The sequence below is a fragment of the Eurosta solidaginis genome, chromosome 2 (assembly GCF_040869045.1).
Source record: "Eurosta solidaginis isolate ZX-2024a chromosome 2, ASM4086904v1, whole genome shotgun sequence".
NCBI classification, from domain to species: domain Eukaryota; kingdom Metazoa; phylum Arthropoda; class Insecta; order Diptera; family Tephritidae; genus Eurosta; species Eurosta solidaginis.
Window position 1 is genome coordinate 82386103 of NC_090320.1, and position 22368 is coordinate 82408470.

Consider the following 22368-nt stretch of genomic DNA (forward strand, 5'->3'; position numbering starts at 1 on the left):
AGTCTTCAGAGCTCATAAAAGCTACAGTTAGTGATATAAAACATCAAATTGCCAAATTAGAACCAACAATAATTGAAATTGAAGAGGTTAATGTCATTAAAATAGAGCATGATTTTCTTCTAACAATGGTCGATGGAAAAGTTTTAAACTTAATAACAAATACGACATCTACAATGAAATATCCAATTTGTAAGAGCCAAAAGGATTTTGAAAATCTTGATGATTCAATCACTGACGAACTAAATTATGAGTATGGAATATCTCCTTTGCATGCTAGGATAAGATGTATGGAATTTGTTTTGAAGCTGGCTTATACACTACCACAACAAGGAGAAGTTTTCGACGACAAAACAACATGTAAGTAGAAACAAAACAGGAGAAAAAAAATAATTCAGGATGCATTCTATAAAGAGATTGGCCTTAGAGTTGACTGTCCAAAGTATGGATACGGAAATACAAATGATGGTAACTCCTCAAGAAGATTTTTTGAAAACGATGAAGTGACTGCTCACATAACAGGAGTTGATAGAGATATTGTGAAAAGATTGTGAGTAATTTTAAATATTTTAAACTGCCATGAACAAGTTAGTGGACCCAAATTTGGAGAATATGCATCTAAAACTACAGAGTTGCTGCATCAAAAGTATCCTAAGAAACTTAAACCAACGGTACATAAAATTTTAGCACATGGAAAAGATTTAATAGAGTACCAGTGCTTACCATTAGGAGAACTGTCTGAAGAAGCTCAAGAATCTAAGAACAAGGACTACAAAAGATATAGATGTATGAACACCTGCAAAGTATCACGAGTTAGACAAAACAAAGACCTTTTCAACATGTTAGCTATATCTTCTGATCCAGTCATATCATCTATGAGGCATGTAAGAACATAAAAAGATCTTACAGATGCGTATAGCTCAGAAATGGTTGCTTTGTTAGATATATGTTCTAGTGACCATGACTATGTTAACATAGAATAAGTTTCTCACTTCTTATCACAACAATGTAAAAGAGATTTACTAATCAATTTTTCTACTTTATTGAAAAATTAAATATCTATGTACAAGTTAATTTTTTATTTCAAATAAAAGAATTAATTAATTTAGTAATTTATAAATATATACTTTTCGTTATTGCATTTCTCTGAAGTTTGTCAAATTTATTTTAAACCTTAGGCATTTCACCTTCAAACGATATTACATTTTTGTAGAAATCAATACGTCTATCGAGTTTGGTACAAATTTGTAAAGCGGTTACTAAGATCAAACTTTTTAGCATATGTGGCAGCGCCACTCCCCTTTTCCAAAATTCGTTGGCTGTTTAATCTTTAGCTCAAATAATATTTCATTGAACCACTTTCAATAACTTTTAGTTATTAATAAAATACATATTTGGCTTGTAAATTAAAAAAAAAAACATGTAAAATTATTGATTACGTCACTACTTAGATAAAACTTTTTATCATAAGTGGGCAGTGCCACGCTATCTAATCAAAATCATTAGTTTATTTTATTTAATGCTTAAATACGTCATTATAAGACAAATCTCATTTTATTTTATTTTTTTTTATTTTTTACTAAAAACATTTTGTTTTTGCATTTTTCAAAAATTTTCGAATTTGACGAATTTTTTTTGAAGTACCCTGTATCTGTGACATTCTGAGCTTTCACACAATAAAACTTCAAGTAATTAGCTTTCATTTGCATTTTAAATTTTTTGCATTTTTTAAATATCGTCATTGGTTCAAATGTTATGATTTTTGCAAAGAAAAAACTCAAAAGGCGCCACTGTGCGACGTTACAAAACGAAGTGTTTTCTCTTATTTTGTCTCCAAAGCTCTCAGCTGAGTATGTAATGTTCGGTTACACCCAAACTTAGCCTTCCTTACTTGTTTGGTTAGTCAACTAATAACCTTAAAAGATGGATAATTGCAGCTCACTGGTCGTCAGCATAGGAAATGATTGTGACTCCATCTGGTGGCGAAGGAAGCTTTGTAAATTCAACCGACGCCTGCCGACCACTCAGGTAATTAGCGGCCCATATTTTTAGACAAGCAGGAAGGTGTGAGCCTTCTATGTCTTAGAGTAGCGTGCCGTGGTTGAATGTGCTAAAAGCTTTTGACAGGTCAAGTGCCACGAGCACCGTCCTATGATGGGGTTTTTGCTGATTTAATCCGTAATTAATCTGAGTGTTAATGGCATCGAGCGCGGTGTTGGTGCTGTGCATTTTACGGAAGCCATGTTTGTGCGTGGCTAGGCAAATCTTCGCCGTGAAATGAGGGAGCAAAACGGTGATATCAGTCGATAAGACTCGCCTTCGTTGGCAGGTTTGCCAGGCTTTAGTAGCGGGTAGATGCAGAAGCTGAAGCGATGACCTTCCGGAACGCATGCTCGCCCTGCCGGACATCGGTCGGAATGGGAAGATCAGCAAAAGATTGGTTTGTAAAGGTTGTGTAATCTTCCCAATTGGCTTTTTTAAAATTAATGAAAGTCCGCTTTTCAAAAGTGATAAAATTGGCAGGTCGCTCAGTTGAAAGGAGAACGGACAGGTGATTAGAAGTTAGAGTACGGATCGGTTGCCATTCAACGCAATTTATGAGCCCTGCGCTGACGATTGAGAGTCAGGTGAGCTGTGGCAATTACCTGCAATTCTGGTGGGGGCATCGCAGTTTATCGTGCAGAAAGTCGTATTGTCTATTTTCTCTGCTAGCTGCCTGCCTCTGCTGTCAGGTGGAATGCCAGAGATCGTGGTGTGTGTTGAAATATACAAGGATAAGACGGTTTTCGCCACAGAGTAGCGTATTGATGTCAGGGCGATAGCCACTTGGACAGCAAGTGGCAGGGGGAATATATATGTTAATTATTTCTAGGTCTACATCGCCTGACCGGATGGTTATGCCTTGACTTTCTAAGGTATTATGCCTGCGGCTGATGTTAGGTTGAAATAGACTATATTGCACTGTGTGATGGGTGATAAAGGCAAGGCCATCGCCATTACCCCTTGTACGATCTTGCTTGTGAATGTTGTCGCAAGTTCGGAGGTCCGATCTGACAGTTAGCTTTGTTTCTTGAATTGCGGCAACACGGATATTATTTTTATTCATATTAGCATCTATCTCCGCGATCTTGCCAGTTAAACCGTTACAACGTTGAAGAATTCTGAAGTGCATATGGGGGCAGTCGTCACTCTGGGAGTCAGAGATGGATGAAGGCGCCTTGAAGGATATAGGCTCTGTCGAGTGTGCTGTCCGATTGATGATGGTGTACCTGGTATCAGTGAGTTGAGACCAGTGTTTTGGCAGCCCAGAGCATGAAGGTGGCACAGGCCAAGGCATGAAATGCATTGGACCGACGCCGCGATCGTAAACACTCTGAGCCGGCATACGAATAGGTACAAATCAATGAGAAATGTAGGTGATCATTTACCCATAGAACAGTCTAAAAGACGTCTATGTATCGAGAAAGGAACAAAAATTATTTGCCGTGCCTGTAATTTGCCATTATTTTTGCAATGTTTCGTTTCATCAAATTCATAAAATAAATAAAATTACTGCCCCTATTACCGTTTACAACTCAACTTAGTTGGGTTGTAATTAAAAAAACTCAACTTTAAGACAACTCAACTCCTGTTTGGTATTACGAATTACAACTTATTTCAGTTGAAGTTGAATTGATGTTGCCAACCTAAGAAAGTGATGATTTGACAGATAAATGAACAGCTGGTGAATTTGTGGCGGAAATTTAAGCATTTGCAAAAGTGATTTTGTTATTAAGAGCAAAACGGATACTATATGAAATCTATTTTATAATACGAAAAACATTCGCGTGATCATTCCAATCCCTCGGAACTAACAAGCACCAAGTAAGAAAATGTTTAAGTGACAAATGATGAGCTTCAAATTAAGTTATTTTGCAGATTTGAAAGGAAGCATTTTGCTCATTACTAAACACAATAAGGACCATTTCCGCAAACGCGTTCGAGGGAAGGCTTTACCCCTATTTTAAAATTATGCGCCACACTCAGGTTCCTTGCTGATGGCAGCTTTCAAAAATGCTGTGGAAATGATTTTGGTGTTCCACTGGTTTTAGATATTATTGAGGAGCATATTTGTGCGAAGTGGATTGAAATTCAAACAGCATAAATTGTATTTTATTACTCTAAAACAAGATTCCCAGGAGTAGTGATTAGTATCAACGGGACTTACGTTCGCCTAATTTCACCTTTTTTCGCTGCATCCGAACTGCGGCCACCCTGTCCCAACTTCGGAATGCCGCTCCATAAAGTCAAGAAGTTATTCAATGTAATCCTTCGTTTAAACGTTGTTTTTTCTTTAAATATGTCCAAAATTGTAGATTATTGTTTGATTAAAAAAGGTTTAACTACCGGCTTTCAATTTTTTGTTTTTTTTTTTCGGTAACGTTTTATGAGACCGTGCACCATCTAACTCTTATGAAATGTGGTATCAAAAGACGCGTTTGGATCTCCGTTTTTAGGATTCGAAAGCGGAAAATAAAAATTTTATTACTGTCGAAAAATATTCACAAAAACCCACAAAATATCCCCGATAGGGTTCGACATATGAGGCCCGATCCATAGTTTTTTTGCACAGAACATTCTTCTGCGTTGAAAAAACAACCCTGGGTGGGTACAACGCCTTTCTGCTTTAGTGCGTACAAAAAATCTGGCAAAATACAACAACCACATGAAAATTTTAACCGAAATCATATGACTGAAATTATTTTTAATTTTTGTTTCCGGATTCTAAAATCGGGGGTCGAAACGCGTCTTTTGATACCAACTTTTGAAAATTTTTGTTGAAAATTAGGTGGTGAAACGTCTTGTAAAACGTTACCTTTTTTCAAAACAACTGCAAAATTGTATGAGACAACTGCTAGTAATCAGTTGTAAGATTTTGACGTCTTTGACAACTACACCAACACAAGGTTGTAAATGGCAATGCCACAAAAAGTTGTAAGACTATAGAACTCAACCGACATTTTTTTGACAGATTGAGTTGTAATCCGTAATACAAAATTGCTAAATTTCAACCCAACCAGAGTTGAGTTGTAAACGTTAATAGCGGCATACAATACATAAGTTATTACCTAACAAGTTTTCCTCTTCTGTGTGTAGTTTATACCCTGTTGGGACAAATATGTCCCTTTCTGAAGTGCTGTTGGGTCACAGATGTCCCACCCCAAAATACCGTTATCCACTTAAATTACAAACTTCATTTAATTTGTACGTATATAAAGTACCAATGGGTATCATAAAATTAAAAAATAAAGTTTGAGCAAAACCCCTGCAAAAGTCGGAAAGGCGTCCACCTATAGAACTAAGGACCACTCCCTTTCACCTTTCATTTGATACCCATATCGTACAAACACATTCTAGAGTTACCCAGAAATGGTATCAAAAAGTTTCATAAATTTTGTTTTATTTTTATAAAAGCGGTATTCATGTATAAATTGTAATGCATCGTTAAATGCCAAAATGTTGTGCCCACTGCTATTTTCATGCTCAAGAAAAATGCAAAATTTTTCTTGAATGTTTGCTTTTGATCTGCGTACTAGAGGTTTACGCCGATCACTTTATCGGCGGCGGCGGCGTAGGCTCTATTATATACCGGCGGCGTCAGCGTTGGCGGCGCACCGGCATACTCCGGTGCTCTTACTTTAAAAACTTGATTTTTCTATTTAAAAACATAATATCTAGGAAAGGTTTTGTTTGTATGTATTTAAGGAAATCAACGTGGTGGCCATTTCGAAAAGATCTGGGGTTTTTCCTCAAGATCTCGCAGACCGTTCAAACATTTTCAGGAGTAGCTCCTTGCGGAGGGATTGTCCCTCGTTCACTTACTCCAGAGCGGCTTCGAACCTAACCCCGGACTTTGGAATTGGTACTGCTGCGTCTGCTGAAAAGTAATAGAGATACATAAAATAGTCACACTTTTGTCTGCATATGTCGTTTAAAGCGTAGTTTCCCCTAGGGTTAACTCCTAATAATCGTTGCGAACACAATTTCCTTAAATTTATGGCTCCTTGGCGGTCACGCACAAAGGCTTCCGGTTGCTATTAATGGCCTATTAATACTCATGACTCTTGTGGCACAGGGCGCCTCCAGTTTTTTTCGGTTTTTAAGAGCTACAATTCCCGATGTGGGAACAGTCGCAATCCCGACCACCATTCGCTACCACGCCTCCTGACCCTCACACCATATGCCAGCACAGAAGCTATAGGATTTCAAATTCGTACCTTCGTCAACGTCACTTTCCTAGAAGCTCTAGACGTAGTTCCGAAGACTTTCCAACGGATGCTTCCGAGCTACACCAGAGAAGCACCTTCAAATTTTAGGGAGTGACTATTCGGCCAAGATGCCGCCCACGTCTAAGTGGATGTTATTGCGGAATGGGTGAAAATCGTATAATCCTCGGCGCATCTACATAATTAACGTTTTACAAGGGCCCTGGAAAAAAATTTTTAAAATGTAAACCAAAGTTTGCAGACGTTTGTGTTCACAACATTGATTTCAATAGTCTTCGTTAAATCAAAACGATATTTTGGAATGAAAGTAGACCGATTTTAAGTTGAACGATGTAAACTCTTGTTTTCCGGCCTTATGATATAAGAGCTCATTATGAATGACCGCGTAGCTTCAGTTTTCAGACAAGTTCGACTGTTCACTACGTTAGGGTAGTACCTCACACGGTCATTAGTTCGACTGTATTGGGAAGCTTGGGAAGCGAAGGACAAAGCCTCACCTGGTAAATATATGTGTCTACGTATTCACATTTGTAAAAGGAGCCGTAACGTGTAGGTGATAATCAATGTGTTTCACTCTAAGGGACTAGTTTTGGATAGGGCCGCCAACTTTAGGAAAGGTTAAACCAGGAGACTTGGGTGTTGAAGGATGAAGTGTGAAAATCAAAATTAACATTTCAGACGCTATTGTATAATTTCGCAAATAAACAACAGATGTTTGAATGTAAGCCCAAGCGATTTTTCAAACCCTTCTCATACATACATATATCCTCGACTTAAGTATGAGGTAAGAATCATTTCAATGGACTGTTTATGCCCCTAGAACCTACTAAAGGATTTTGCATCACTGATTTCGCTTATTCTTTCAGCCAATCGCAATATACAATTTTTTTAAAAATCGCAACCTTTTTTGGGTATTTTGCTTTTTTTTAACAACTTGAGGACAATTTGAAAACATGTTCGCCGTGGGTCATTTCATTTGAATTCATTGTTCATTATTAATTTTTTGAAAAAAAAAAAAAAAAATGCAAAGTGAGCATATAAATTTATTATATAACTTTTCTTTTAGTGTTTTGTTTTAATAACTTGGTAAATTGGGCGATGCAAAGTTCGTGTTAAGCTGACATCGAAAACGCCTGTTTTTTTAAATAACTTTTGAACAGTTGGAAAAAGTTTTAAACGAGTAGAAAACATAGTAAGGCGCCGGACGCCGCCCCAATATTTTTGACATTCGGCGGCGGCGTGCGTAAAACGACCAAAATCGGCGGCGTTTATCGGCGGCGTATATCTCTACTGCGTACATCGCTTAATAGTACCAAAATGTAAGCTTTCGATTTCAAAGTATTTTCGAACTGGTACTTTTATCATCACTGGGTGTTAGGGTGGTCCTTATATGGGTAAAAAAAAATTTTTTTTTATTTCTTTCGGGGCACCTTTTCATTCGATTCTCTATCCCGAGAAACTAATTTTTCAGTAAAACAAAAAAAAATCTAAAATATTTAGGGGTCGCTACCAGCGTTTGAACTTTTATAAAAATGTTAAGTATAAACTTTTATTTAGTATTATAAATGATTCGCAAAAGTAACAATTTCAAAATAAAAATACTTTTAATAATTAAGCAGATAACCTATTATTAAGAAGAGTTGATTTTTTTGTATCTGGATATTTCTTTCTGTAATCTTTCACCAACAAAAGTAGATATTGCTTTTGCTCTTCATAATTTGTTAATAACTTATTATATTCTTCCATTAAAGCGACACCACGTTCAGCTATATCATTTATTACCCGCATGGAATGAACGATTTTCTTCGCAGCTTCAAATTCTGGATCATTCTCCCAAGTTTGCACATCTTTTCTCAAAAACTGACACGATACGCCCATTATGTTGAAAAATCGTAAAGAGTTGCTGGTTACAAAATCTTCTATACCCATGTCAGAGATGTATTTGATGTTGATTTGTTTTCTTTTTGGACAGTCCTCTAAGCCTTCGACTCCTAGCGCCTCCACCATTTTTTTCTTTTCTTGTATTGAAATTTGATCGTCAAAAAAAGCAAAAGACACTAACTCTTCATTTACAAATTCATACGATGCAAGGTCTTTTAATAACTGTAAATCGTTTCTTGGTGCGGAGGATCCTACAGGAGCCTCATACCAGTATTTAATATAAATAATAACTGTAAAAAGGCATATATCTTTCACTGCTGTTTCTTCCTGTTTCGTTAGCTTAAACTGGTCTTTAAATAGAAAAATCTTTAAACAATAGATAGATTTTACCATCCATCTAGCACGGTGTAGCCCAGCAGGTCTTCTAAAAGAAACCCCTTTTTCAGGGACTCCTCCCAAATAAATTATAGTCAGGTTCAGCAACTCTTTATAATCATCTCGGGGTTGATATGCTAGGAGATGTTTTTGGGCAAAAGAAAGCATGTCTGCCGCAAAATTATTAATGATGTGTGATGAATTTGCGTCATTAATTACTGTGGTATATTCGTTTTGGTTGATTCTATGCCAGTTCTTCTTAAATCTTTTAAATAACTGAATATCAGGTCCGCTAGAGGGGTCCAAGGATTGTACCACTACCACAAAATCTCCATTATGTGATGACGACAAGCCAGCCAAAGCATATATTTCTCCATTTTTTGCTCCAAAATAATACAAGCACAATTTTTTAGGCCCGTATTAACAGATTTAGTGTCAAAACAAACACATTTAATTTTATCTGTTAAACTCCATGACTTTATTGTTTCGTGCACAGCTGTGGCATATGCTGCGCCTGTTCCATGTTCAAGTTTTGGAACCCCCAGAAGCTGATCAATACCAACCCCAGATACCAAAATTGGTAACCGATCTACAGTTTCATGTCCACTTATATCCTCAATAATTTTGCCATCCCAATGAATTGTAAGTGGTACGTCAGGTTTAAATTCTCTTTTAAGGGATTCCACCAGTGTTTTCCGATTTTTTATACGATTTCGACGTATTGAAGACCTATTCACATTAAACTCTGAAAGATTGACACCAACATTCTTTAAGGTAGATGACACGACCATAGTGGCTTTTCTATCACTTAATTTAGCAACATCGAGGCTAGCAGATAGGTCGCTACTGATTAAATTTTGACGAGCTCGTTTTTTGGGGGGTTTTGACTTCAACGTCTTGACTTCAATTTCGAAATCAGATCCAGACGATTCTTCGCTTGTGGTCGATAAAGAAAGTAGGACCTTTTCTGTCATAGCCGAGATGCTTTTATTTTCCTTTTCACGCAATTGTTGCATGTGTTCGGCTTTCTTTTTAATCTGATCACATTTCCTTATTTTTTTTATCTACAGAGCCAATTAAACCCGGTCGGTTTTGCTGTCGCTGTGCTAGTAAGAACTGTTTATCCTCTTCTATTGTCATAATAATCAAAGCTTCAGAATGCGCGATATCATACAGATCCTCTAAGTTACGATGTCAGGATTGTTCCTTTTGTTGTAACTTCTTCGAACGTTTTTTTTTGTTTTCTTTATTTTTTTTTTAGATTACGCCATTCATTGAAGAGTTTTTCTATTTTATTGATCACATGCTTTTTCAATCTTGTTGGTATACTGGCCTTTTCCCATAACTTTATGACTTCACATGCGGCAAGATTCGCAGAATCCCGGAAATTTTTTTTTTTTCTTCATTTTTGTAATAAAAGAATAAACGTAACACTTCGCCAAAAGAAGGCAACTTTGACTGATTGAGATTTGGTACTGATTGTCCGAGAAGCCAAATATTGGTTTTGTTTCTAGTTGATAGACTAGCTTTTTTACTTGTAGACGCCATGATAACTTATAACAGGCAACCCGTACACTTTAAAATACAGAAAAGTTACAACTAAATGCAAAGATTCAAGGCCAACTCGTGTTACTATTTAAAAAAAATTTTAGCTTACGGCCATACAGCGCCTACTGGGTTCTCAATTTGAAAAATGTTTCAACAGCTGACTTCACTTATAAAACACAAACCAATGTATAGAAAGGTGTGTGCAAAGCCAACTCGGGTTACAATTTAAAAAAAAAATTTAGTTCGCGGCCATGCAACGCCACCTAGTTTTTGAATTTAAAAACTTATTTTCACTTATAAACAAATCAAAGCATGCTACTATTTAGAAGTTCAGATTCGATGTTTTCAATAATAACATGAGTTCTTACTTTTTGATTTCAATATCAACTGAATATATACATTAGGGTGATTCAAAATTAAAAAAAATTTGTTTTTTCGGTCTTATACTATGTTCAAACAGAAAAATAAATTGAGCAAATTTCGATTTGAAATGAGTGCTGTTCATACAACTCGATTTAGCTTACACAATAGTAATTTGATAGCTGGTTGGCTCATCTCTACAGCAAGAACATACCTTCGTTCAGACTGTCAAAATGAACACGCACATTATTAGGCGAATGAAATGGAATGAAAACATAAAACTTTGAAATTTTTGTGTGTTGTAAGAAAATGTGTTCAATGTTTTGGTTTCATTTTGAGTTTGCCATCTTCTTTTGACAATCCCTACTCCAGTGAAAAGAAAGACATAAAATCAGCTGATGAGATGAGCCAACCACATAGTTCAGCCATGCGTAACTGACGTTAAAATATACTCAATAAACACACTTTACAATGTTGCATTTGCAGTTTGAAACAATTTATTACGCAATTTTTTTTAAATTGGCAATTTATTATTACAATTTATTATATGACAAATTGCGTAATAAATTGCCCAAATAGTATAAATTGCCAATTTTCTGTGTGTTTGAACCTAGTATTACCTTTAGTGCTCTAACTTAACCCTAAGTGGTGGCAATTTTTTTGAATCACTCTAATACATATACTAATAAAAGCATGCCATTAGATAATATTACGGATTCATAGGTATTTTGTCTCTTCAAAAGTCGTTTTCCAAAACTTTGATGCATGGTAGCGACTCTAAAATGCTTCTAAAACTAAAATAAAAAAATACGTATTCATTTTTTTTCTGAGGAGAATCATATGACAGGGTGCCCCGACCATTTTTTTAAAGTTCAAAAATAAGGACCACCCTACTGGGTGTGTTTATTTCATACTTATATAATTTTAATGAAACAATGTAATAATAACAATGTAAATAAATGTTATGTTTAAAGACACAGAGTGAAAATTTCTGAAATAGATCACCGAAAAATGTCATATTTATTTTTGAGAACAAAGGTATTATTTGATAGCTATCGATAATACAAATAAACGCTCGTCTTAGATTTTTCCAAAAAAAAAGCCGTATCCTTAATCAACGCTATTTGAATTTTCTTTGTCCTTTTCCTTTTAAAGCTGAATAGGAGCCGATAGACTCCACCGATTTTGACAATTTTCAAAACAGCGGGAGTTTAATTACTCAAACAAAATAAATATAAAGCAAAATTAAAAAAAAAAAAACAGCTATAAAACACAAATTATTTGCAGTCTTTGGAATGGCATGAGCATTTCAAATTTAAACAACATAAATTTGCCAATTTTATAAAATAAAATAAAAATAAAGTGAAACAATTGTGCCAAAAGAGAAAGCAGTGCAGTTATAGGCTGCTGTTATAAATGCAAAAACGCAATACGTTGGGAAACAAGCCTCTTCTGTGCGGGGGTGTGCGGAAAAGAGTTTCAGCAAACACCTAAATGCGCGGGCATAGATCAATCGAGCTTAAACAATTTAGTGTCAAATGTATTTCTCCGATATGTGTGATGAGTGTATACAGTACATACATAATATTGACGATGTGCTTCAATAAATGAGAAGTCAAGTAAAAAAGCATGCAAGCTACTTAAGAGAGTTTAAAGAAGATAATAAAGAAACAAGAAATATAATGGAGCGTGAATTAAAAGAGTTATTGCAAGCTGTTGAAGCGCGCTATGCAGGGAGAATAGAATCGCTTAGGGCAACGCAAATAGCTAGCAGTGTTTTAGCCTTTTCGAGGCTAGATTTAGCCTTTTTTTTTGCCTTTAGCCTCGAAATTTTGGGTTTAGCTTCGTGACTTTTTTCTAGCCTTTTTTACTCCGAATGTATTTTTAATAATTTCTAAAATAAAGTAATTTCAATAGTTCCTGTGAACACCTAATACCTAGTAATATGAGTTCTCTACAAGGGTTTAATTCTTTTTCTGCTGAAAATTCGTTGAAAGTTTCAAAGCCAGATGTATTTTCTTACTTTGAAAAAGAGAAGTATAGTTATTCTTCAAGTCAAATAGCATTAATAGAGCTGCAGTGGCGAAAGCTTATAACTATACAATGGAAAAATGTACACTCCACCATGAAATTTTGGTCGGAAGTCCGGGAACATAAAAATGCATTAAACGAACCTCCTTTTTTAGAACTTGTCGAATTTATATTTAGTTTTTTAGTATTACCACTCAGTAACGCGGAGGTTGAAAGCATTTTTAGTGGCATGAAAATTCTGAAAACTAAATTAAGGAACAAACTAAAAATTAAAATGCTTAATGCGCTGCTTAATATTAGATGCTCGTTAAAACGCTTATCTAAATGTTGTAATGATTTTGAAATTACCGATGATCTCATATCTATGGTAAATAGCCAAACTTTATACGCAGACTTAAGCTCTTCTGATTCTTCAGACGGGGAATATTTTATATAAATAATTAGTTTGTAATATTTTTTTTATTTATATACACATATGCAATCATTTAAAGTAATTCCATGTGCTAGTCAAGGAAAATGTGCCTGATATGTTTTGAAACAAGAAGTTATGTTTAAGTTATGTTTATAATTTTTTATTTACAAATGTGTAAACTAAAATATAAAAAAAATTTAATGAATTAACCAACAAAATTTCTGGCCTTTTTTAGCTTCTTTTTTTCTAAATTTAGCCTTTTCTAACCTTTTTTTTTTTTGCCAATCTAGCTTCTTTTTTTTCATCAGCTGGCAACACTGATAGCTAGTGAAAATAAGATTGCAGATGTTAATAAGAGCATTGCAGAATTCTCTCTTAAGTTTAAAGATCAATCAGAAGCTATGTGTCGAGAGCTTGAAAGTAATAAAAAAGAGAGTGTAAAAATATGCGACGAAGTTAAGGCAATCGTAAATAAAAAAAGATGGTGTTGAGAAAGAATCATATACAGCGAAACTAAAGAAAAATATGAGTTTTGCACAAGTGATTCTGAAACCAAAAACAAACCAAGAGTGAAAAAACGAAAATTGATGTTAAGGCATCTGTTAACCCAGCAGACATAAAAGTGAAAATAAATGGAATTAAGAAAAAAAAAATTTATTGTATAATTAGTGATGACAGAGGCATTTTAGCAGACAAAATCAAGGGCAAGCTTAGTGAAAATTATGACGTTGTTCTTCCAGGTATGCGTTATCCTAAAATTCTAGTGTGCGGGTTATAGTCAAAGATAGAATGTAATAAGGTACAGGAAGCAATTCAAAAGCAAAACGATATTGAATTTAAATATATAAAGTGCACTAAAGTTTATGCCTCTTTCAAGAATACTCGTTCGTTTAATGCGTATGTTGATATTGATGGAGATGCTTTCGAGAGCGTTATGAAAATAAAACAAGTAAGGACGGGACTGTCTTCGGCTGTGCCGAAGATTTCATACCTTTCATGAATGGGGCTTAACAATAATCTTATCCCATTCATAATCTCCGAATAATCGGATGTATAAGATAAGAAATATATAGTGAACAGATCTACATACCTAAACGATTTTTAAGATAAATATAAAAAAAAAATAGGTAGGTACTTTGTGTGAGGACGCAAAGCTTCACGTTTTTTGTTGTTTGAATGTAAAAACTATGACTACGAATCACGTATTTCAAAAATATATGACGTAAACGTAACTATTTGATGAAATTTGATGAATTTTGAAGCTTCTATCCGTAAAAAAGGGGAAAAAATGAGAGTTTATATGAAGTATATAATACATATACAACCGATCTCTATGATTTTTTCAGACAAAAATATATGCTATATACGTAAGCATTTGGTAAAATTTGAAGCTTGTAGCTGTTAAAATGGGGCAGAAATTGCGCAAAGTTTCTTATCTGAACAATCGGTTGTATGAGATATATACTATATATACCACCGATCTCAATGATTTTTTCAGACAACAATATATACTATACACATAAGAATTTGGTGAAATTTGAAGCTTCTAGCTGTTAAAATGGGGAAGAATTTTGCGCAAAGTTTCTTATCTGAACAATCGGTTGTATGAGATATATACTATGTATACCACCGATCTCAATGATTTTTTCAGACATCAATATATGCTATACGCATAAGCATTTGGTGAAATTTTAAGCTTCTAGCTGTTAAAATGGGGCCGAAATCGCAAAAAAAAATATATATACTATATATATATACTATATATACCATCATATATATATTATATATATCACAAACAAAACAATACATACTATATACGTAAGCAATCGGTGAAATTTGAAGCTTATAGCTGTTAAAATGGGGTAGAAATTGCCCAAAGTTTCTTATCTGAACAATCGGTTGTATGAGATATATACTATATATACAACCGATGTCTATGATTTTTTCAGACAACAATATATGCCATATACGTAAGCATTCGGTGAAATTTGAAGCTTCTAGCTGTTAAAATGGGGCTAAAATTGCGAAAATATATATATATACTATATATATATACTATATATACCACCATATATATACTATATATACAACCGATCTCTATAATTTTTTGACACAACAATATATACTATATACGTAAGCAATCGGTGAAATTTGAAGCTTATAGCTGTTAAAATGGGTTAGAAATTGCCCAAAGTTTCTTATCTGAACAATCGGTTGTATGAGATATATACTATATATACAACCGATCTCTATGATTTTTTCAGACAACAATATATGCCATATACTTAAGCATTCGGTGAAATTTGAAGCTTCTAGCTGTTAAAATGGGGCTAAAATTGCGAATATATATATATATACTATATATATATACTATATATATGTACTATATATACAACCATATATATACTATATATACCACCGATCTGTATGATTTTTTCAGACAACAATATATGCTATATAAGTAAGCATTCGTTGAAATGTGAAGCCTCTAGCTCTTAAAATAGGGCAGCAATTACGAAAAGTTTCTTATCTGAACAATCGGTTGTGGGGGATATATACTATATATACGACCGATCTCATCAATTTTTTCAGGCAACAATATGTGCAATATACGAAATTATATGGTGAAGTTTGAAGCTTCAATCTGCTAAATTGAATAAGATATTACAAAAATCCTCTTTTTCTGAAATATCGGTTGTATGGAGGATATATGCTATAGTGGTCCGATCCGGCCGGTTCCGACAAATGTCTAATCGGACACCCAAATACACCCGCTCACCAAATTTTATCAAGATATCTCAAAAATTGAGGGACTAGTTTGCATACAAACAGACAGACGGACAGACGGAAATGGCTAAATCAACTCAGCTCTTCACCCTGATTATTTCGGTATACTTAATGGTGGGTCTATCAATTTTCCTTTAAGGACTTACACTTTTGGGTTTCGTGACGAAATTAATATACCATTTCATTTTCATGAAAGGTATAAAGATTGAATATTGAATGGGACCGGTGTATTGTTTATGAAAGCTTAGATGTCTTGAGATGTTACAAGTGTTGGGGTTTTAACCACAAAGCATCCATGTGCAGAGAAACCCAGAAAATATGTGCAAAATATAGCGCAGCAGGCCATAGTTACAAGGAGTACCAAAATACTGTTGTAAATTGTATAAACTGCATAAAAGCGAAAGCAAGCCTTAACTTAACTAATATAAATATTGATCACGATACTAGAGACGCGTGTTGTAATGTATGGCAGAGAAAACTGAAAGTTGAAGCTGAAAGAACGTTATATTAGCAATCAGAGCATAACATTAGGTGTGCTTATTTTAATATCTGCGATTATGTTCGAATTATGCTCAACTAGAGATATTCTCCGCGCATCAACGTTATGATGTGATATGTCTTACAGAAACACACTTAACCAGTGTTATTGAAGACAGTGAAATAAGTCTGAGCGATTATTCAATTATTAGATGTGATAGCGAATCAAGGCATACAGGTGGAGTTTTGATCTACGTAAAGAATAGATGGAGTGTGGAGTCTATTGAGCTAGTCGCTCGTGAGAAAATGTTTTGGTGTATAAAGGTACATATTAGTCAAAATAATAGAAAGTTGTGTATTGCTACGGTCTATAAATCACCTAACAGACGTTTTCACCGGAAGCTGCGTTTTGCGATTTCATTAAGACTGAAATAGAAAAGTTATCGAACATGACTGATGTGCTAGTGATTGGTGACTTTAATATTAATTGGCTGGATAATTCTTCATTTAAGAGGCAACTGAAGCAAGTATTCGAAGATAACGCGTTTAATCAAATAGTTACGGACCCGACGAGAATTTCTGCTACATCAGCAACACTAATTGATTATGTTGTTACAAATGCGCTCATAGCAAAAGCAGAAAATGTTACTGAACATAAAATGAGTGATCACGAAACGATTTGTATAGAAATTGGTAGCAAAAATAACCAGCATAAAAAGGAGGATAAAATTGTATCACTAATCGTACGATAACTTCGAGCAAAAGGCAAAAATGTTTAGTGAACACATTAAAGATGCGTTGCATAAAATATCAAAAAATAAAATCTTAAAGAGTAATGAAATCAGATGTGAATGGTTTAACACATCATTACTTGAAGTGAAATACAAGAAAATTAATTGCTATAAACGCGCTTTATGGACAAAGAATCCGTCTGATTGGGCTGAATATAAAAAAGTGAGGGACGAATATACATTAAAATTGGATAGAGAGAAAAATAAATATATTGAGAAACAAATTGAGCAGTGCAAAGATCAAAAGTCAATGTGGCAAAAAATAAAAAAATTGGTATTAAAAAAAGATTATAAAGCAATACAAAAAGTAAACTTTAGTGGAACAGTAGTAACTGAAAAGTACGAGATAGCGAATCAACTTAACAATTTTTTTGTGGACAGCAATTAAGCTATTAATGAATCTATACCAGCAATGCGTTTTGTTAATTGGGCACAAACACCAAATGAAAGTTTCAGTTTCCAATTCAGAAAAATAACGTTAAGTGAGCTCAAAAGTTATATTCAAAGTATGAATAAAAAGAAAGATTTTAATGGTCTCTCAGCGCCTATACTATTGCAGGCGTTTGAATATGTAGGACCAATAATGGTTGCGCTGATTAATTAATCATTCACGAAAGGCATTTTCCCAGAAAATTGGAAAGAATCCAGAGTTGTTCCAATAGAGAAAGTAAAGAACGCGATCAAGCCATACGATCTTCGACCAATTAACACATTGATAGTGGAAGGTAGAATCATTGAAACAATGTTTCATGATCAACTGGTGCAATATTTTGAAAGAAACGAGTTATTCTCCGAATATCAATCTGGGTTCAGAAAAAAAAACATAGCTGTGAATCACTAATAAATTTAGTGATTAGCAGATGGAAAACACATGTTGATAGAAAAAAAACAATAGCAGCAGTATTCCTCGATTTTCAAAGAGCGTTTGAAACCTTGGAGAGAGGAATATTAATAAAAAAAACTGCAACAATACGGAATATCCGGGCCGGAGCTTCAATTGTTTGAAAGCTATTTGACTGGCAGATATCAACGGACTAAGGTGGGAGTATGTGTATCCGACACTATTTCGGTGAACCTTGGTGTGCCACAAGGCTCTACATTAGGTGCATTATTATTTATAATTTACGTTAACGATATCGAAAAAGCCTTGGAGCATTCAAATGTATGTTTGTTCGCTGATGATACGTTATTATATATATCAGCTAATTCAGGTGATGAGTGTATAGATAAACTTAATGCAGATATTATCAGAGTTGAAAGTTATTTAAAAATGATTAACTAAAACTTAATGTAAAGAAGACCAAATGGATGTTGATCAATGGTAGATCCAACAAAAATATTTCTATAAATTGTGAATATATTGAGAGAGTAGACCAAATTAAGTATCTAGGAGTTATTATTGATGACAAACTTAAGTTTAATTTGCATATAGATTAAGTTTGCAAAAAAATAGCTAAAAAGATTAATTTGGTTAAAAGAATACGGAAACAAGTTTCAACTATGTGTGCAATAAATATTTACAACACGATCGTTAAACCACATTTTGAATATTGTTCCACTATCCTTTTCTTAAGCACAATGTCAAGTATAGATAGAATGCAAAAACTCCAAAATAAAGCTATGAGGTCTATTCTTAAATGTAGTGTAATGACGTCGATTTCAACGCTTCTTGAAACGTTGAAATGGATGTCTGTAAATCAACGTGTTATGTTTAACGCGTGTTGCTTTATGTTTAAAATTAAATATAATATTTTACCAAGATATTTAACTTCCGAGATATGCTATGTAGCTGATATACAACCATATTCCCTTAGGAACAATATTGATTTTAGAACACCACCTCTAATGTCAAGTGCGACACAAAACAGTTTGTTTTATAAAGGAGCTAGCTTATTTAATTCATTGCCGATGGAAATAAAGTCTGAATCTAATATGTACATATTTAAGAGAAAAGTGACTGATTTTGTTAAAGTTAATTATGATTAAGATTTGAAATGTAATAATGAATTACTACATTTAATTTATAATTTAAAAAGTAGCTAAATTGCTAAATAAATAAACTCTAATACTACTACTACTACTACTAATTCAAACACCAATTTGCTTGTAATTAAAAACTCTTCAAGAGCACATTTTTACATTTCTGTGAAATAAATTTATATTTTTAAAATTGTTGCAAAAACCGTGCAATAAAATTGTTCTGGAGCACATTTTTGCACGCAAGGAAAACTACATACGCAACATTTTACTCTCTATGATACTCCGTTGAGAAAAAAATGGCCCGCAGTATTGATGCTAGATATTTTCATTTACACACCTTGGACTTGAGGATTTTCCATACAAATACTTTAAGTATTGAACTTTGAATATTTGTTTTCTTTGGAAACATAAATTTTATTACACAATATATTGTTATATTATTTCATCGCGCACAGTAACGAGTACGAGTGAATTCCACTTTAAATTATTTGTTGCCCAGTGAGTGCGAAACATTGAATGCTCAATGCATGTAACAACATATGTATTTACTTACCATTTCCCATTTTTCACAATTGCTTTATTTAAAAGCAAATTCAAGCACTAATCTCGAAGGATAAAATATTATAACTCCCGCAATTTTATAAAAACACTTTGCCACTTTGATATGTTCGCAATAGTTCTGACAGTATATTCACAGCTGATCGATCGATATACCAGCACACATGTACAGGTCTGGGGTGGGTTTACAACATGTTCTTTAATACACATTACAAAATAATATTTAAGCCCAAATGTCTTCCCAGCCAGCAAAATCATCGTAATCTAACAATTTGAAAATAGATAATAGGCATGAACAATTTCCGAACGTAGAAAAATTTCAAAAAGTGTATATTTTAATTTCTGAAATAAATTCCGATTTCTCGACCTTTTGAGGGGGAAGTGTCCGCTATTCCCATGAATTTAACCCCAAATTGTATCCTAAAACTAGTCCTGTTACGAAATACACTTTTTTTATTCCGTTAGGCATATCAATTTCAATGCCGTTTTCCAACTGCTTAAGCTCACGCAATATATGGTAAAATATCGTTTCATGATCATGAGGTTTTAACAAATTTGATGAAATAAAAGCAAATGGAAAAATAAAATCTAGCTTAGACAGCAGGTATTGAGGTATCGTTGGAAACGAATAATGAAATGCGTAAAAAATGGTATTACAATGTCATCAGATAGATAATTTTTTGATTTGTTCGCGAATGTATCTGAATTTATAAAATTTGAGAAAGATTGTTCACCAAAAGCGCTTTTTGACTGTCAATTGTCGCGTTAAGTATGTTCGGTAGTTCAAAGAAAGACTTAAACTGAAACTGGACGTTACTGATGTAAATATCGATATTTTTTGGAAATAAAGACGAATTACCTCTTACAATTTTTTGTAAAATTTTGCTTGATACAACATACGGTTTCGGATCTTGATAAATTTCACTTCTCTTAAAAGTTTTAAAATCCGATACTGAGAATCAATATCCTTAATTGGCTCAGTACAGAAATTAGAAATGCATTTCAAATCTTCATTTATGTCAGGAGCGTAGGGAAGTGAGATAAGATTTGGCTGAAAGTTTTTCTTCTTTTTCTACCTTACGAAAGGAGTTTTTCAGAATTTTTTAAAATTTTTTCATCCAACTCAAAAAAAGTAATGAATTTTTGAAAAAAACCGCTCTGTTTTTCAAAATGCTAAAACTTTTTCAAAAATTGACCGTTTGGAATCTTTTTCAAAATTTTTGTGTTTAAATGTACTTTTCGGAAAAAAATAAAAAAAAATTTTTCAAAGCTCATCTTATATGAAAATTTTTCAGTTTTTCGAGAAAACTCACCAATTTTTCGAAGTTCGCAGATCTTTTGAAGTTTGTCATTTTTACTTTTTTCCCATAAAAAACTTCAATCAATTCTGCAATTCCGGACTGTGCCGATTTTTTTTTTGTATTTTTTTTTATTTAATTGAAAAAAAAATTTCAAATTTTCAAATATTTTTTTTTCAATTAAATGAAAAAAAAATCGGCCCACTCCGGGATTAGTGGGGAGAATTGCAGAATTGATTGAAGTTCTTTATGGGGGAAAAAATAAAAAATAAAAATGACAAACTTCGAAAAATCGGCGAACTTCGAAAAATTGGTGAGTCTTCTCGAAAAACTGAAAAATTTCATATAAGATGATCTTTGACAAGTTTTTTGGTATTTTTTTTCGAAAAGTACATTCAAACACAAAAATTTTGAAAAAAATATCCCAAACGGTCAATTTTTGAAAAATTTCTAGTATTTTGAAAAAAAGAGCGGTTTTTTTTTTCAAAAATTCATAACTTTTTTTGAGTTGGATGAAAAATTTTAAAAAAATTCTGAAAAACATCTTTCGTAACGTAGAAAAAGAAGAAAAAATTTCAGCCAAATCTAAAGGGGTTGATTTGGTATGGAATACCCCATAAGTATAAAGGAATATTTTGACGCCACACAAAGTCATTTACCTTAGCTTCACGTTCTACAGGAAATATTGAAATTATTTGGCCCACAATTGCAGGATAGTCGGAAGTTCTAATGGTTATATCATTGCAATTGGCTTTTTCCACTGCTATCGTAATTAGTTGCTCCCTTTGAGTATTAGTTAAACCAGAGTGATTCTCGTAGTAAGTTAGAATGCTGCTGCCTTTCGAACAGCTTTTTAAAATGGTACTGATGTCCTGAAATTTTAGGAAATTTTAAAGATAAATACGGGTTACAGAAAATAGTGATTTATAAGCAATGAACTTTTGTGTATTTACGTGCTGAATTCCACTGAATTTGAGCTCTGCGATTTTTCCAACCAAGATACGACTCCGGACTCTACCGAAATTGTTTCGCCATCAATATTGAACTAATAAGAACGAACGTTTTAATGTTATGACAAGATTATTTAGCCACGTGTGTCACCTCTGATTTACGCCAAGTAAAAAGTTTTTGCCTGAACTCAGCTCTTAATCCAATATTGGAGATAGCATCCTTAATGTCAGACTTTGAAACGACAGCGATAAGTCACTCCGTTCGCTGGTATAATTTAAATTGAAGTGGCATTGATAGTTTTCCAATAATGTTTTACTTACATCTTAAGCATTCAAATAACTCGAATAAATTTAATAATTCTTTTAATTTTTCGTCATCAGTTCGTTCGCCTTTGCACATTTAACATTCTATTTCTGAATGGAATAGAAAGAACTAATAAATATTTCAACGTTTAAATCAAAAAATCTTCGCGTGAAAAACATTTATATACCGGCATTCATACACATTGACAAGCAAATTAGGGTGTCCCGCTTATTTTTGAGACACATTTATTTTCCAGCTAAACCAATGGCAAGAGGTTTCAACATTTCACAACTTTGAAAATCGGTAGAGCTTTAGAGATATATGTAGTTGTATCTCATTTTCAAAAGCTGTTT

General features: G+C 33.7%; 1 long non-coding RNA gene across 2 annotated transcripts in view; it reads right to left on the reverse strand.

The window, feature by feature from the left end:
• LOC137240041 (uncharacterized) overlaps positions 1-22197 on the reverse strand; it is a 56420-nt gene extending 34223 nt beyond the window's left edge. For both annotated transcript variants that reach the window (XR_010949588.1, XR_010949587.1), the window contains exons 1-4: positions 22033-22197; positions 21863-21976; positions 21715-21806; positions 21421-21633 (exon numbers count right to left, since the gene is read on the reverse strand). This is a non-coding gene — a long non-coding RNA (uncharacterized lncRNA). The remainder of the gene's footprint in view (positions 1-21420; positions 21634-21714; positions 21807-21862; positions 21977-22032) is intronic.
• Positions 22198-22368: the final 171 nt, after the last annotated feature.